General features: G+C 32.0%; 1 protein-coding gene across 2 annotated transcripts in view; it reads left to right on the top strand.

Annotated features, from left to right (window-relative positions):
* The first annotated feature begins 321 nt into the window (after nucleotides 1-321).
* The window catches only part of LOC145292878 (uncharacterized), a 28,774-nt gene continuing 11,134 nt past the window's right edge, over nucleotides 322-17,961 (top strand). The window contains exons 1-2 of one of the 2 annotated variants that reach the window (XM_080138996.1): nucleotides 322-449; nucleotides 12,813-12,863. The gene's annotated coding sequence lies outside the window, so the exon portion shown is untranslated. Of the gene's footprint in view, nucleotides 450-1,443; nucleotides 2,155-12,812; nucleotides 12,864-17,961 lie in introns of those variants that run through there. The other variant, XM_080138997.1, reaches the window with a different exon arrangement.

Raw genomic sequence — 17,961 nt, forward strand, 5'->3', positions numbered from 1 at the left:
CTCTCTCTCTTTTCCTTTTCCCACCAGTTGGTGGTGGCCATTGCTATTTATGATCTTACTACTGCTCCAGCTATAAAAACCTGGGGTTGGCGACCGAAGAGGAAATGTGGTCGGGGAGGGGTCCTAACGGAACGTATTAAAAAATATCATCCCCCACCCACAAAAAAAAATAATAAAACCTAAATCGCTCTAGTTTCTTATTCGTTGTATCATTTCCTTCTTTTCTTCACCCCCTTCTCTTTTTCTCTCTTTCTTCCTAACTCTCTCTTTTTCTCTCCTCCCTCTTCATCTTATTCTCTCTCTTCCTCGCCCTTCCTTCCTCTCTCCCCTCCGTCCCGTGTGGATGACGGCGGCTACTGGTCCGTTTCTTTACTGCTTCAACTTGATGCCTGGCCTTCTTCCTTTTCTTTCTTTTCCCAAGTTTCAACTGATGATGTGTATTCAAATGTGTACGTACCACTGCTGCTCCATTGATTTCTTTCATATTTATTTACTCCTGTCATTAATATATATTTAATATTTAATAATATCTATTGATGACATTGTTATTATATTATTTCTTATTGTCTTTATTTTTACAAGTTTCAACGGATCATGAGTTGATTTAGTTTTGTGTATCTATTTATTCATACCATTGCTATTGCTCTACAGATTTATTTCGTATTTATGTACACTAGGTAATTTATATATATATATATATATATATATATATATATATATATATATATATATATATATATATAATATGACATTGTTGATCTTTCTCGCCAATAACATTTACTTCCTCGTATTATCTTCTTCCTTCCTAATTTTCTTTCCTCTTTCTTTCCTTCGAGACGTACACACCCAGTTCGTCTCGAAGCACTGTTTTTTTTTCTATCACTGTATAAATTTATTTTTTCTTTCTCTCCAACTAACGTCTATTTCCTCTTTTCCTCATGTACTATTCGATTTTTTTTTCTACTGTTTAGACTCTGGAACTAGCACACTCTTTTTATTTTCAGCATTTCTCTCTCTCTCTCTCTCTCTCTCTCTCTCTCTCTCTCTCTCTTTCTCATTTGCTTATCTCTTTCTTTTCTATTAACCCCTCTTTGGTATTTTAATTCCGTTTATAACCCTTCCCCCTTCTCTCTAAGCTATCTGCCTATCTTCATTTTCTGCTGACCCTTCCTTATAATCTTTTGATTCTGTATATACCCTGTCTCTCCCCTTCCTATCTCCCTCACTCCTCTTTGTCTGTCTGTTTCTCTCTCTCTCTCTCTCTCTTTCTCTCTCCCTTTCTAAACTATTCTACTACCCCTCCTTTTTAAATTATCAGCTTCTCTTTCTTCCCTCTCTCCATGTTATCCCTTTCTTTTCTTACCCTCTGTATACGTTGTAACCTCTCTCTCTTTCTCTCTCTCTCTCTCTCTCTCTCTCTCTCTCTCTCTCTCTCAAACACTCACTTCCTTCCTCATCAATCTCTGAAGAAGAACGCGTAACAGTCTAGCAATGTCTAGAGTTAAAATGAAGGTCTCCTCCTTCCGATATGCCTTCAGTAGTATCTCTGGTTATTAATGCCCCCCGCCCCTCTCCCTACCTTCCCCCTCTCTACCTTTCTACCACTCTACAACTTTTTTTGTTTTATCCCTCCAACTCTAACAGACCCTGACCCCCTCAGGGGAAAATCCAACACATATCTTCCCCCTCTCTCCCCCACCATACCTATCCACCTTAAAAAGTCCTTGTCGACCTTATGTGTATGCACCGTCTACAGTCACTGTAGACTACACACCATTGAGAAAGATTATCACAATGATAGTGTGTTGGGAGGAAAAGAAACGTGTTGATTTCTTATTTTTTTCCGTCGTCTCCCCCACTTCTTCACGTTTTTATTATTAATGTTATTTATTATTATTATTTTGATATTTGCTTCGTCCACTGACAACCTTTCTCTGAAGAGAGGTCCTGTTTTCTTGAAGCCTATTTCCTGCTTTCTACTGACGATCCCACGCCGTCTTCGGCTTCGGACTCTGTAGACTAACCGGCGTTTTAACCCCCTTTTATTGTTTCGACCCCCAACCAACACTTGTTTGGGGAGGGTTATTGTCCCATCTATGTATTTATTTTCTTCCTGTCGAAGAACGAAAATTCAGAAAACAAACCAAGCATCAGGTAGGTGAAATACATCATATATATATATATATGGAGAAACTGAAACCATGATAATTTTTTTAGGTAACAATTTATTTGAACCACATTAAACAGCTTCTTTGGGTTATTTAGTATAAACTACCTTGGTTTTCGAGGGTTTTTTGTTTTTGTTTTTTTTTTCATTATATATAATATATATATATATATATATATATATATATATATATATATATATATATATATATATATATATATTAGCTCTTGTATGATTTACGATCGAGCACTTTTATATTTTTTTTTCTAATACGGCACACATATACATAATTATTTCATATATACGAATAGAGTATTAAAGTGATATAATATATTGAGTATATTTTTACTATTTAAACTCAACAGTGCTCAAAACGTGAGTAGAGCTTAAAGTAGTACTATAAAAATACATTTATGGCAAGTAAGCTACATACAAACGTTCATGATTCATTCCTTAAGAAAATAATCAAGCCACACACACACACAGAGAAAAAAGTTATAAATGTTTATTTGTACAAAACAAACTTCTTTATTGTTTATTTATTTCTTTTTGCCCCCACCCCCACTTTAAAAACAAAAATTCTCAAAGATTATTGTTGTTGATACGCCCATTGGGTTTTCCTTCAAGTTGCAACCAACAATTTCTTATTGAATGAAGTGCAAAAAGAAAAGGGCTTTTTGTTTTTACAAATTCTTTATCAATGTCAACACTTTAAATCGTGTTGTCTCTATTTATTTGTATCCCCATGAGGGCAATGTTACACGATCCTTATTTTTAAGGAGTGGGGGGGCTTCCACTCCCCCAAGGGCACCCTGGATTTACGACAAAAAAATTGCACTCGGTCAAGAAAGATTTCTCCATCTTCTGAACTACGATTAGGATCAAAGTGTAGTATCTGTTCTGTCCTGGGTCGGTGAAGGAGAACTCTTTCCAGACTGAGACATTTTCTGTCCCAATCTAAAGTACCCTATTTGGAGGAGCTGTATTGTCCCCACATCAAACACTGACCTTATGTCTAACTCTGCCCTCGTGAGGAGATAAGTGAATAGATATTATAGTCTTTTTTTACTTATATTGTTTAGTGGCAATAACAAAGCATGTCATAGTCCGAAATAAATATTTTTTTTCATGTCTTCCCACTTTCTCAATGATCTTAATATAAAAAAAATATTTTAATAGTTTAACAAGTAAATATCTAAAAAAAAAAATGAACGTAGCTCATATATATATATATATATATATATATATATATATATATATATATATATATATATATATATATATTGACAGCTACGTTCATTTTTTTTTATATATATATATATATATTAATAAAGCTCTGGCGTGACTAAAATGGGTGCTAATGCAGAGAGTGATCCGATCCGCGCTATTTTTAAAATCGTATTTCCACGTTTAATTAAAGTTTTATGATGTTTTTCATTCAATTGTAAGGTTAAAGTACAGAATAGGTACAAAACACCCTCCCCTCCTCATGTTAAGAATGGCTTTTTAAATAATAACGTTATTTCAACACGGATCACTCTCTGCATGAGTACCCTAAACTGCATTTAATTCATAAACTAGAAAAATATATGTTGCAAAACTGCATTTAATGTTTTCATATCTATATAGTCGGTCTCCGAATGCGTTTTTACCTCATGATGTAAATTTTAAAACAATCAAAATAATCATAAATCTTAGGATATAAAAATAATTAACAACACTTGGTATAATTTTAATATTGTAAACATTTGAATGGAACCGAATAAAATACAGTAATTGTATTTTTATTTATTAACTCGCTGATAGAGTGGACAATGGACGCATTTTTTAAATAGGATTTTGAAAGTTAAATTTAATTATGTTCGTCATTAAATTATTAATTGAACCGAATTGTTTGTTAATGCTATATATGGTAGCTTCTCCTTCAGTCTTGACAGACTATGCCATGGATACTCACTGTTAAGGGTGCCTGCGCGTGGAATTTTTGTGACAAGAATTGCGCAATCTCCACCTATACCTCTTCTGAAGCGACGTTGTTAAATACCAGTGGCAAGTCGAAGTTCAAGACAGTAATATAATGCTATACCTTACTGACACTAGTGTTTCATGCTTAAGCAATCATCAGTGTAAAACTATTTTTTACTCAAACTTAAGTTTTAGGTTTACTCCGATAAGTCTGTTTATTTTGGTTCGTATTGTGTGTAGAAGCATTTACTTTTTATTAAATGCAATTAACTTCCAATATATGCTAAACGATTTTAAAGCAAAAAATAAGTTTCTATTCAACAGTTTAAATGCTTCCAAATTCCTTTCAACCCTCGAAGAATCACGAAGTAATTAATTTATTTTGCAACTAGTTACAAAATATTAAAATATCTGTTTAAGAACTCGAAATGCATTCTGATGGATTTAATTTCATAATTAAGCATTTTTAATAGGAATTAAATTCGTTAATATTAAACGCTCATCATATTTGTAATCAATGAATAAGATATTCAAAGAATTTCAGTACTTACAGAGTCAGTCGCAAGTATTGACAGAATATCCCAAATCAGTCCTGGAAATGATTGAAGCCGTTCACGATTTGAACATTAACTCCAGAACGGCTTTCGGAATAAACACCCCCAACCTCCCCATGTTAAGAACGGCTTTCGTTTTTTTTTGTTTTTTTTTTTTTCTCGGCGAATTATTATTGATTGAATACTAATATATGGGGGGGGGGGGTCCGCCGCTCATTTTTTCTTTTTTAAAGGAAGTTTTTTTTTTTTTTTTTTTTTTTTTTTTTTTTTTCAAATTTATTTGTTTTTGAGGGGGGGGATTTCGGAATTCTCCGTCGATACTCGAGGCTGACTATGTAAGTATTGAAATCCTCTGGATACCCATTCATTACAAGTACCAAGTTCCTTTTAGTAATTTAGATCATTGCAATTTTATTTTAATAAATAATCGATTACTAGTAGATAAATAAAATAATATGCAAGTCACGTAGACCCGGACACAATTTTATTCGTAGGAAAGAAAGAAATCTGTAATGTAAAAAAAAAAAAAAAATAGGAAGGAGAATAAAAATTACAACGGAAAATGGAACGGCCGATTTGTTGGTCTTTTAATAATGGTAAAAAATGATTTTGTTTAAAATAAATTTGACATCGATTATTTTTATTTTGTTTATTTCTTTGTGGATTTACCTTTTTAGATATTGATTTTTTTTATTTCTCCTTATCGAATAATCATCAATAAATATCTGTCTCACTACCTCGTATTTATTTGGTTAGAAATCGTCCGACATCATTGACCCTGTTTAGCTTTTTCCCCTTTTCTTTTTTGAAACACGCACTTGTAGATTCTTTGAAAGGTATTTTAAGCTAACACATTTCTTCTTTCATTCTTATCATTTTTTTTTCAAGTTGTAAATAAAATAATACTTACGAATTAATCTCAGAATATATTGTAAAAATATAAGTAAAAAAAAAAAATATATCTTTTATTTAATTTTCTATATATCTTTTTTTTTTATTCATGTAAAATAGTTATTTAAATAGTTTCATTTTGGGAGAAGAAAATAGTGGTTACAACAGAAATACATTTGTTTTAAGTTTTTAAATATTAATGTGAATTTTTTTTAATTTCTAATAAATTTCTTTTTTAAATTTTCTATTTGGAAATTAAAAAAAAAGACTTACGAATTAATATTAAAATGTTTTACAAAAAATATAATTTAAAAAATTATTTTCGATATTTTTTTTATTATTATTCAGATAAAAACTAGATTTATTTAAAATTTTCTTGCTAGATGAGAAAATGGTGGTTTTAATAGAAATAGATTAAAAAAAAAATAAAAGTAAAATATTAATGGCAATTGCTTTTCTTAATTTCCGTTTTGTCCGTCACTGGAATTGTTAACCTAAGTCGTCGTGACTGGCTATCGTTTCATTAAAAACAAATTTTTATTTTAAAAAACATTTTTTTTTTTTTTTCAATTCATTTAGGAATTATAACTTTTTCTTTTCGTTTTATTTCCACAAAACTATTAAAAACCCTCACCAGTCACCCACCCGCAAATACTTTTAGGGTTCCTTGGCGAAGGGGGTTTCAAGACCCTACCATTCCACCTGAACTAGAAAGCAGGGAGGAAGGGGTGACAAAAAGGCATGTGAATTGTGACTTTTCGAACTTCCTTCCTTATAAAAACCAAAATGGACCTTTCTTTCTCCCCCTCTTATCTTTCTCATCTCTCTCTTCCAGTTAAGAGTTTATAGTTCCTATTTACAATGCCTCCCCACGGGACAGAGTTAGACACCAGGGTCGTTTTTTAACGTGGAGAAAAGGAACAAAAATAAAAATTGTCTCAGTTGTGAAGGAGTTCTCCTCCACTGACAGAGAACAAGAAATTGAAGTGCTGCACTGCTGCACTGCTGCTTGTCCCGAAGGCCAAGTTGTTTATAGTTAATGAAAATTATTTATTTCTATTTCCCCGTCTCTCCAACTAAACACTTGTTTTGGTTGAACTTTTCCCATTTCTTACCCCACTTTCCTCTCGAACTTTTTTTTATTGATCTAAATTGGCGATTCCTTCTTTTCTCATTCAGTCTTACAAAATTAAAAATAATAATCTGAGTAAAAACTTATTTCTAAAATATATTTTAATCTTTTTGTAAAGAATTATTTTATTAATGTATTTTGGGGTATTTTTTATGACCTAACCCAGAGCGTTAGTCTAAACATCCCAACTTCTCCATGAACGGCTTCCGGAATAAACATCCCCAACCTCCCAATGTTAAGAACGGCTGTCGAGGTTGGGGGTGTTTTCCGAAAGCCGTTCTTAACATGGGGAAGTTGAGGGTGTCTATACTATGCTGGGGCAGGTCGTAAAAAAAATTTTTGTATAAAAAAAAATATTTTTAGGGTTTGTATTACTGTACACATAGATTCGAAAAAGTTGTCAAAAAACAAATATATAACAAATAAATATTATCAAAGGCAAGATAAGTTACTTTTTTACCAAACTGGATATAATTTTCGTGTTTTTATTCAATTTAACATGTTTATTTAGCTCGAAAAGCATACAGTGTTTACCGATGTATTGGAAAATTTAAAATGGCGGCCGACTCTCTCTTTAACACGGTAAGTTCGGAAAAAGATGTAATAAATAATAAACTAGACAGAATACTGTTAGAAATTTGCTCAATATATGTTACCGTAACATAACTTGACATATATTCGGTGTTTTTTTTAATAGTATTTTGTCTAGTTTATTATTTATAACACCTTTTCCCGAACTTACCGTGTTAAAGAGAGTCGGCCGCCATTTTTAATTTTCCAATACATCGGTAAACACTGTATGCTTTTCGAGCTAAATAAACATGTTAAATTGAATAAAAACACGAAAATTATATCCAGTTTGGTAGAAAAGTAATTTATCTTGCCTTTGATAACATTTATTTGTTATATATTTGTTTTTTGACAACTTTTTCGAATCTATGTGTACAGTAATACAAACCCAGTTATTTTTCTACCAAACTGGATATATTTTTCGTGTTTTTATTTAATGTAACATGTTTATTCAGCTCGAAAAGCATACAGTGTTCACCGATGTATTGGAAAATTCAAGATGGCGCCCGACTCTCTCTTTAACACGGTAAGTTCAGGAAAAGATGTTATAAATAATAAACTAGACAGAATACTGTTAGAAATTCGCTCAATATATGTTACCATGACATAAGTTGACATATATTCGGTGTTTTTTTTAATAGTATTTTGTCTAGTTTATTATTTATAACACCTTTTCCCAAACTTACCATGTTAAAGAGAGTGTCGGGCGCCATTTTGAATTTTCCAATACATCGGTAAACACTGCATGTTTTTCGAGCTGAATAAACATGTTGCATTGAACAAAAACACAAAAAATGTATCCTGTTTGGTAGAAAAGTAACTTATCTTGCCTTTGATAATATTTATTTGTTATATATTTGTTTTTTGACAACTTTTTCGAATCTGTGTACAGTAATACAAACCCAACTTTTTTAATGAATCTTCTTTTGTTTTATTTTTCAAAAAGTTAAAAATGCTTATTTAGGAGATTATTTCGACAAATTATTCGATTGAAAAATTGAAATGACGAAAAAAAATCAATAAATTGTACAAATAAAATGCGTCAATTTTTCTAAACTTTTTTCTCAGTCTTAAAAGTTTGATTAGGTGGGTGTGACCATCCATTGCTCATCTCGTTTGCTTGCGTTGCCAACAAAACAATACAATCGTGTTTTTATTAATTACAATAAGCTATAAAAATGTAATTTGTTTAAATAAAGTTTCCATCATTTTTTTTTTTTTTATTTTTTTTTAGATAATACATAATTTCCTTTCTATTCAAAATGGCCGAGGCCAAGTTGATGGAAGAAATTAAAAATATTATTTCGTGCGTTTGTAATTTCAAACTTTGGCTCTCAAAATTAAGCCTAACTTGTTTATTTTCATTGTTTATTTATTTTTTAAGCTTTGATAGCATTTTTTTTTAATTCCCGTTTATTTATTTAGTTGATAACTCATTGAAAAATGTTTATTGTAAAACTATTTTATACTGCGGACCCCATCGAGTTTTTCTGATGTCCGCTACCGCTACGTAAATATTCAGTATTTATTTCTAAATTTATAAACTTTAGTTGAATCTTATACTTTACGCGGTTTATGATTTAAAAAAAAAAAAAAAAAAAAAAAGTTAAAGATTGTTTTGCTGCCATCTTTTGTGAAGAAAACCGCTGTGGAAAACCAACACGCAAACATCTAAATGTAATGTGAACAAACATTTTATTGGGAAACTCCCCACTTAGACTGCTCCCTATAAATCTGGTCCTTCTCATCGGCCTTGTTTTAGGTGAATAAAAAATTTTTAATAAGTTGAATTAAAAACTGGGCGGATGGAGGCTGTTTATCGTATTTCGTTTTATTCCATGCCAAGGTGAATCGTAAAGGTGAAAAAGTTTTTTTAAAATAAATAAATAAAACAATCGAAGCTGAGCTGTGAAAACCTTTATTATTTAACTTTAGTAGCAGTGGAGCCAGTGGACATTTTTACAATCAGAAATAGCTTTTATATTCTGCATTAAAACAAAAGAAAAGTGATTTATGTTTTCCGGTCGAAATTTGTCTGAAGAAGTCGCATTCTGTTCACCTGATACGTTGCAAAATCAATCAAAATATGTTCACTGAGGAAGAAGGTGTCGTGATATTTGTTGATACTACTGTAGACTTTAGAGATACAACAGGCAAAAATAATTGATAAATGTCCTTCAATCTGGAGTTATGTCCCCTTATTAGAGTCGAAACCATACAGGAGGTTTTACAAATTACATTCTGATTTTTAAAATGGATGATTGGTAATTTAAATTATCCTAATTACTATTCTATTCTTGGTTTTAAAACGTTTCTACCGGTATAACTTCCGACCTTCTTCGAGTGCATCTTTTGTAAATTCGTAAACAAGCACCCTCTGCAAATGATCCCCCTCTGTAAAAAAAATAAAGATATTCTACTTTTTTTAGGCGATTACGTGTAAACACTCCGAAAAACTTCGAAAAAAATTTTTTTTTAATATTTTAGAATTTAGAGTAGGGAATCAGTTCCGTATATATATATATATATATATATATATAAAATGATCCATAACAGTAAGAAAAAATATTAGTTAACTGCCCTAAAACGCTAGAATGTCCCAAATATGAGAGATCAGTTTTGTTAAATTTATATGCCAAACTGATCCTTGATTTTAAATTTTAAAATGTTTATTTTTCTTTTCAATATATGTAATTTAAAAAAAAAAGAAAGGGAGAATATTATTTATTTATTTTTTTTGTTAGCTTTTTAGGAGAGTGGGGCTCAACTGAGATTGTTAGTTTACAATAATATCCCAACCTTTTAAATGAGAATTAATAATTTGAGTTATTCAGATTACCTTTTCCACCTTAGTTTTTATATTCACTGCATTTTGAACGATGTAACCTCTGACCTTCTTCAGGTGTATTTTTTTCAAGAAAAATAATATTTAAGATTTAGAAAATTCATTCTTTGCTGGTCAAATGATCATTTATATCATTTAATGTTATCAAGAATTAAACACGATTTTTAATGTTATCACATATTAATACAACCCATTAAATGAGTCAGCAGTTTTTCAAATTGAAAGATGCTTTTCTTTTCTTTTTCTTTTTTTTCTTTTTTTTTACATAGGCATCACCACTTATCAAGGCCAAGAGGTTAAGTAGAAATTGGACAATATAGTAACCGTTAGTAATGGACATTCAGTAAATTTGTTAACTTATATGGAACGGCTCATCAAAAACTTGTTTACATTAGACTTGCTAACTCCAGATTTAATTTATCACTTAACTATTCTTATTTCACTACAAAGAGGGGGGGGTGGACTTTGTTTTAGTAGCGCTCTGAAGACATCCTTAATTTTATTAGACGTTTTCAATAGCGCTCTAAAGGTCTCCTAAGTTTTACCTTTCATTTCTCACATGAAAAAAGAAGTTATTCTTCTAGAGAAGGGGAGAAACTTAACACTATTTAGCATCTTCTAATTTAGTTTTTTTTATAGACCTGGCCAACGTTAGGTAGCCCTGCTAATCTAATATTTAAAAGGCAGTTGCATGTATCCAACTAAATACTATAAAACAAACACACACAAAGTTAGTATATTGTTGATCAGCATTGCCCTGGATGAATAATATCTAAAAATTTAAAAAAAGTATTCATTCTTTGGGGATCAACTAAGCCAGGTTTTATCAGTGAGTTGATTTTTCAGTGTTATGTATTAATTTGGAAAGAAAATGCAGGTCCATTATGCGATGAATCTATTATATAAAGGAAAGCTGTGTGCATGTGTTCAGCTAGAGAAAGAATGTGTTGAGTGGAAGAGACGAAGGAGGTTGGAGGGGGTAAAGATTTAGAACTTATAATTGTACTGTTGGGATGATTAATCGAAATCGGGAATTGAAAAAAAATAGGAACTTTTTTTTGGGGGGGGGTATCGAGGTAGGTATTGGAATCAGAAAATATTGTGCCTATGTTCTGATGCCAAAAATGATTATTTTAATTGTCTTTTTTTTTTTTTTAATTTAATTTTGTTTAAAACAAAATCTTCCGCTGTTGCTAGTAATGTTAAAACAGTAAATACTTATTGCTTTTAAACTATCAGTAAAAATAAAATCCATAGATCACCCCCTCCCATGAGTGTCTTTTTATGTTTGAGAAAATATCGGCACATTAATGTGCGTTTTTATTATGGTAATTCGTTAAAATAACAACTCTATAGTTTAACCTTTAGAAATTTATTAAGAATCGAATCAGTAAATGTATCAGAATCAACAATTGTATGGAATCATCCTATCACTAAATAGTCGGATAGCCCTACCTGTCAGTGAAGGCCAAGAGCCACTTGAGAATAAAGATTAATGAGACAGTAATGACTATCATCCAAACAGTGAGGAACACTATGGGAGTACTAACACTGATTAATGTTATAAACTGTGTTCTCAAAGTTGGAAAGATTTACCTGAAGAAGTTAGGCTGTTACATTGGCCGAAACATTGTGAATGTCAGTCAAGATGAGAATAGTAGTGTGATTAATATAAATGGTATTCAATTCCTAAAAAAGAAAACAAAAAAAAACCCAAGGAATATCACAAAACAATTCTAGATTCTTAATCAAAAAGGGTGGGTTCTCTTTTTTTTTTTTTTTTTTTTTTTCTCACAAGAAAAACTTGGTTCTTTGATGTGACAAGTGTTTCATTACAAAATAAAAGGTTCTCCTTTAATTTTAAATGTATATAAAATAAAGGTGTCCTCCCTCTACCATGCTAGAAAATTGTTCACACCAGATATATCACCTATTTCTTTACAAAGGCACAATTCGTCCATGCATGGAATATTGATTCCACATCGGAACTGATGAATCTACCACTAGTCTCTCTCTTAGATTGGGTTCAAAAGAGAGTCTCAAATCTAATAGGTCCCGCACTATCGACCAAACTCCAACCTCTGTCGCTGCAATGTTGCATCCCTTTACCTGTTTAAAAAGTACTTTAATGGAATGAACTGATAGCACTTGTGCCCCCCTTGATGTAAATACTCCCAACTAACTTGAAAAGCAACAAAATCCCACTCCTTCACTGGAGAGGTCCCTAGATGCTGGAAAGCTTTCTACTCTTATAACTTCTGCCTAGATTAATTTCCCTTCTGTTTCCTGCTTCCTTGACTGTACAAACATACTGAAGTTTAAATGTAATGTGAACAAACACCTTGTTGTTCAACTCCTTACATAGTGCCCTTGTTAGACATGATCTCAAATAGTAGCCTCTTAGATCCAAGTGGCAATATGCCTTATATGCCTTGTTTGGGGTGTAAAAGTTTAAAAAAAAAAAAATAATTTCTTTTTTTGTAGTTTATATCAAAAATGACTTTATTATTCAATAGGTTAAAGGCTTAAAAATTACTTTCAAGTTTTGAAGTATCACAATAGTTAAACAAAATTCATATATTTTAATCTGTTATTAATATATTTTGTTAACACTTGTTGATTTTTAATTTGTTTAAAAGATTAAAAAAATCCAATTTTCATTACTTTTTTTTTTTTTTTTTTTTTCAGAAAAAAAGCAACATCTAATATCGGAATTTTTAATGAAATTAGAAAATAAAGGTAAGTAGTTTTTCATTGGATTATAAATTCATAGTACATATTTATTACATAAAACCCAGTTGAGTCAATAGTCTAAAAAATATTTAATTGCGATTCAGGAAATCATTTTCTTTTACTCTAGTTTTCCTGCATATTAATCGCTATCCGAAATTACAATTTAATTTTCATTAGATTTAAAAACTTTTAATGAAGGCATGCAGATATTTGCAAGACATAAACAATGGTACCAAATTTATTTTGGTAATTCAATTAGCCACCAAATTATGAATATTCAAAGATTGTTGCAAATTTGAAAATTTAGCATCTTGTGTGTTATTGGTCATGAAGCTTATTTTCATGGTGTGTAGTGAAAAAGGTTTCGCTTCTCGTCTAGAATCCCCCCCCCCCATATTATCAGACAAAAATAAAGGAAAATTTATGATGCATATATATGTGAAGAAATGATAACATATTCCAAAAATCAGGTAAATTGATCAAATAGTTTTATTATAAAGAAAATCATTTTTAATCGATTAATGGGAATTTGCAGGCATTGCAACATAAATTTCAATTTACATTATTTTTGGAATATGATATTTTCATTTTGTCACGAATATGTACATCATACATATTTTTCTTTATGTTCTTTGGTATAGAGAATTCTGGACAAGAACCAAGGCTTTAAATAAATGGAAAATTCTTAGATGTGTGTTATATATATATTTTTTTTTTGTTTTTGGAATCCTTTCAGATGAGGCTTTATAATTTGTGCATTCATTCTTTTGCGGGCTGTCATCCTAGTCTCTAGTTGTTGTTGTTTCACCACGTTTTGGCCAACTCATCCTCTGGCCTTCTTCAGGTGATTAACAGTGACAGGATAGGAATGCTGGGTCTTGTAACTGTGTTCCTAGTAATTACTGCCTTCCATAGTTGTTGTCTCACTACATTTTGGCAAACTAATCTTCTGGGGTGATTTGGATAGGACTGAAACCGCTATCTTCAGACAATGCTCACCTGGAACTCAATGCCTTTATCCATTGCACCACATGTTAAATGAAAATTAATCCTAATAATAATTAAATAATTATTTGATTTGGGCAATAATCGTACAATAATGTCACAGAAGCACAATTTCACTTCAGCTCAACAATTAAACATGGGTTGCATATTTTAGTGATGCATATGAATGGGAGACGTTGCAAATGATAGATGCTTGGCTGGAGTGTGGATGAGGGTAAGAGAAGTGAAAATATCTCTGGCTAAAGTCCAGCCACCCAAGAGATATTTTATTTGTATCTCATTGAGCAGGGAATCATAGTGGGATCAACCTATTTGAGAAAAGTGATGTCCAATATTATCTGCAGATAAACTACTTTGAATGGAGACAATCTAGCTGTTATCTTTAGTGGATATCTCAAGTAATCAACTTCTGGTTGGTCGAATGTTGACCACTAACAATAGGCAGAATCAGCCAGGAGTGAATAGATTCCATAAGATGGGAAGAGGAAGCTAGAATCAGCCCACTGGGCAGAACAAAGACAGCTAGAATTGGACGTTTGAGGCAGACTGGGGTATTGTGGTCAGTTGAGCTGATGTGTCTCTCCGGACAAGGTAAACCCTTGGAGCTCTCAGCTAAAGTACTATGTTAATGGGAGTAATGTGTTTTAGTTTGGTCAATCAAAAATCTCATTCTGGAAGTCTGCTATTCAACTTTCGTAAACAGATGCCATTGGCAACATCCAAAAAAATTTTTTTAAAATAAACATCTGTTATTTATTTATAAACTCGACATGTGGTTTAGCTTAAGAAGAGAATTCCTTTGATGCAGAACGACTGAGTCAAACAATAACCTTAGCACAGCACAGTGAGTAGAACGATCACAGCCGATAAAATGAAAGCACACGCGTATGTCCATACAACAAACATTAAATTCTCTTAATATGACTCTTAGTAGATTATCAAACTTAATTGTTCTTTCATTAGTAAATCAATACAAAGAAACTCAGATTAAACCACAAAAAAAATGACCAAAACACATTTTGATAATAGGACAAAAATTTCATCCACTAAAAGTTTCAATTTTGTGTGTGTGTGTGTGTGTGTGTGCGCGCATATATATCTAGGGCAACGCCGATTGAGGAAATATAAACTTTGTGGGGTTTTGTTAGTAGTTTTTGACTTTTAGCTGGATATACAAATATACAAACACAGATAACTGCTCTTTATATAATAGAAAGCTAAATTGTCAGATCTTTGTATCCTTTCATCTTGATTTTTTTCTTTGTTTTTTCTCTGGCTTTATCTTCCTTTCTTTTATTTTTCTTCCTCTTTCTCTGTCACATTTTGTCTTGCCTTGTTTCACCTTCCTTTCCCTCTCTTTCTGAAAATCTTAATTTTGTCATACTCCATTCATATGACTATGACACATGGAGTATGACTATGGCACATGAAAGACATATTTGATCAATGAATGTCTTCCTATCTCCATTAAAACATGTCAGTTATGAGTTTCAGTATGGAAAAAGTGTTGAATATTAACACCCTTTGCTAAATCCCCTATTTGTTTTTTCTTTGTTAATCGCCTCAAAAACCTAGAATGGTCACAAAACTGAATCATATTACATTAAATTTAATAAGTGTGAGCTATACTGCCCAACCCCATTGGAGAATTGCCGTTGATGTCAATGCTCTCGGGTTAAGAAATCATCTCTCTTTCAGATTTTTTGCCATTGTGGGAAGATATGACCCAAAGGTTGAAAGTGAGATTAAAGAACCAGCGACCTGAAGGGAGAGCACTTTAGCTTGCAAAATATGCCTGGGTAGCCACATCAGGATTCCACGGCAGGAGTGTCTCAAGCAACTAGCAATAAATTAATCCCTTATTGAAGGGATAAAAGAAAGTTTGAGAAAGTGGACCGGCTAGAATTGCATAGGACTAGCAATATACCGCAGTGAACAGAGGGGCAAAAACATTTAAAAAATGAACTAGACTTTGTTGCTTCGGTGCCAAGGAGAAAACATCTCTGGCTGAGTTCTTGTAAAGTGCATCTTGCTGAGATCCTAATTTGGTAGCATTAAAATAATCCTCTTCGTTACCATCACTTACTTGTTCACTGACTTGTCAGGGTCCCATATATGGGTTAATTCGAATTTGTTTCAAACATAACACCACTAAATTACCTCGGACACCCTTTTGCAAAGTATATGCTTCTACCACACAAAATCCATCTTTTCTCATCCATTCTACTTTCTTTTTTTTTCCTGCCTACTCTATTTCCCAACCCTATCAACTATACAAGTTTTCTCTGTCTCCCAACCCTTCTGGGTGTGACATAAAACTATATACAGTGGTGAGGGCCCCAGTTTATGAGCTTTGGAAAGTATAAAGTCAGCCATTAGTTAAGACGACACTTAATAAGTCCCAAGTCTGAAATATAGATAACACCTCTAATGAAAATCAATATGATTTTTATAAAGTACTTTCAAATGGCACCTATCAGAATCTGAGCCCAATTGATTTATTAGTTTACAAATTACAATTATTTAAATAAATTTACTGTTGCAATTTTCCAATAATGGAAAAATCTGAATTTTGTGTGTTGATAATGGAATTGCTTATTGATGAGAAAAAATAACGTTCAAGCAAAGCAGTGGCTTGATAAGTGTTATTTGGACTCTGCTCTGTCAGAAACCATGATTAAGAGGTGGTATGCTGATTTTAATTGCAGTTGTACAGACACAAATGAGGCTGAATACTAAGGCTGCCTAAATTCAGCAGCTGTCCTGGCAAACCTTTAAAATGTTCACAAACTCGTTTTGGTTGATTATAAATTGAAGTTGTGTGAGATTGAAGAGAGGCTGAATATATTAGAAAACAATGTAGTCAGCATTTTACATGAACATTTAGCAATGAGAAAAAAAAACTGTTTAAAATGGGTTCAGCATTTGCTCACAATTGATAAAAAACATCAACAATTCAGAGCAATTTTTATAACTTTCAACAAATCAAGGATTTTTTTTTTTTTTTTTTGCATTGGCAACGATGGATGAGATATGGATGCAGCTATTCATTCTAGACTCAAATCGAGAGTTGGCTAAGTGGATAGCAGCAGGTAAAAACGGTTTAAAACGGCCAAATACGCAACCGTTAGCAAGGATTTAGCCTTCATATTTTCAGATGTGCAAGGTTCATTGATTACACAAAGAAAGGAAGAATCATCAATAGCAAATAATATTGATGCATTATTCGTGTTTAAAGAAAGAAATCACAAAAAAAAAACTGCAACAAAAAAAGAAAAAGTGTGCTTTTACTAAAACAATGCACCATGTCATAAGTTAATTGCAATGATGGCAAAGGTACATTAATTGCACTGAATTGCTTCGCACTCACCCTATTTTCAGGGTATGATCCCCAACAGCTACTGACAGTTTGCAGACCTCAAATGAATGTTCCAGATAAAGAGATTTGGCTCTAATTGAGATGTATTTTAAAAGTAAGCACACAATGGTTTGAGAAGCATTGGAATTGGTATATTATCACCTTGGGAAATTTTGTTGTTTTTTTTTTTTTTTTTAGTTGAATCTGGAATTTATTGAGTGATGTTACCATTACTTCCAGGTCGACTCGGAGGTGTGGTAGTACTTGTTGGTGTCCAATCTACAGATTAAATAAAATGTGTGTGATGAATAATATGAAATTGCAGCTAGAGGTAGAACCTCAATTTGAGAGTTTGAAAGAGTGTGAAGTAGTGATGGGATAGTCCTAATATTTTTCGTGATTCTGATGTAGTTACCGATTCAATTACAGATTCTGGATTCTGGTACAATGATCGATTCTAATTTTAAAATCACTTGAAAAAAGTAGAATTTAATTGGGAGGAAAAAGTGTTTTAACGGAGAGTTCTCATTTACTCAATATAATTTCTTTTTTTTTAATTTGACAAACTTAATGTTTTCCATTCGTATCTTTTATCCAAGATTTTGATAAACTCATTGTGAGATTTTCATCTATATTTTTCACTTGTGCCAATTGTCTCCATTTGTCAACGTGCCATTTTTAAAGACCATTTTTACCTCAATCTGTTATGATGATCTGTCCGTTCTAGTTCTACCAGTTGTT

Source organism: Euprymna scolopes, chromosome 14 (genome assembly GCF_053919585.1).
Source record: "Euprymna scolopes isolate OS-2025 chromosome 14, ASM5391958v1, whole genome shotgun sequence".
In the NCBI taxonomy this organism is placed as follows: Eukaryota; Metazoa; Mollusca; class Cephalopoda; order Sepiida; family Sepiolidae; genus Euprymna; species Euprymna scolopes.